Genomic DNA, 1,052 nt, shown 5'->3' on the forward strand with positions numbered 1-1,052 from the left:
GAAAGAATATGTAAGAATAACACGTTATAAGGAAATACAGTGTTGCAGAGTAAAGACTAATACGTACGTATAAGAAATACTTAAACATTATGAAAAGAAATAACGCATCGTAAAAAATTATCTTGTATTTCCTAAACAACACGATGTAACTCGTAAAGATTTGGTGTTACATGTATGTCTAAACGTGTAGCATCAAAAGAGAGCCCACTGGAGAATTTTCTCTCAAAAATATATGTCAGAATACCACGTTTTAAGGAAAACCCGCATCCTGCGAAATTATCTTGTTTTTTATTAAACAATACGTTGTAACACGAAAAGCTTTGGTGTTGCGTGTATGTCTAAGCGTGTAGCCTCAAAAGAGAACGCACGGGAGAGTTTTCTCTCAAATGAATATGTAAGTATACCACATTATAAGGAAATACAGTGTTGCAGAGTAAAGACAAATACGTACATTTTGGAAATACTTAACTTTAGGAGAAGAAATAACGCATCGTGCAAAATTATCTTGTTTTTCTTAAACAACACGTTGTAACACCATAAGATTTGGTGTTGCGTGTATGTCTAAGCTTGTAGCCTCAAAAGAGAACCCACAGGAGAATTTTCTCTCGAAAAAACATATCAGAATACCACGTTTTAAGGAAATCCCGCATCGTGCGAAATTATCTTGTTTTTCCTAAACAACACGTTGTAACTCGAAAAGCTTTGGTGATGCGTGTATGACTAAGCGTGTAGCCTCAAAAGAGAATGCACAGGAGAGTTTTCCCTCGAAAAGATATGTCAGAATACCAAGTTTTATGGAAATCCCGCATCGTGCGAAATAATCTTGTTTTTCCTAACCAACATGTTTTAACTCGAAAAGCTTTGGTGTTGCGTTTATGTCTAAGTGTGTAGCCTCAAAAGAGAACGCACAGGAGAGTTTTCTCACAAATGGATATGTAAGAATACCACGTTATAAGGAAATACAGTGCTGCAGAGTAAAGACAAATATGTACTTATTAAAAATACATAAACTTTATGATAAGAAACAACACATCATACAAAATTATCTTGTA

The sequence above is a fragment of the Apodemus sylvaticus genome, unplaced genomic scaffold (genome assembly GCF_947179515.1).
Source record: "Apodemus sylvaticus unplaced genomic scaffold, mApoSyl1.1 scaffold_211, whole genome shotgun sequence".
Lineage (NCBI taxonomy): Eukaryota > Metazoa > Chordata > Mammalia > Rodentia > Muridae > Apodemus > Apodemus sylvaticus.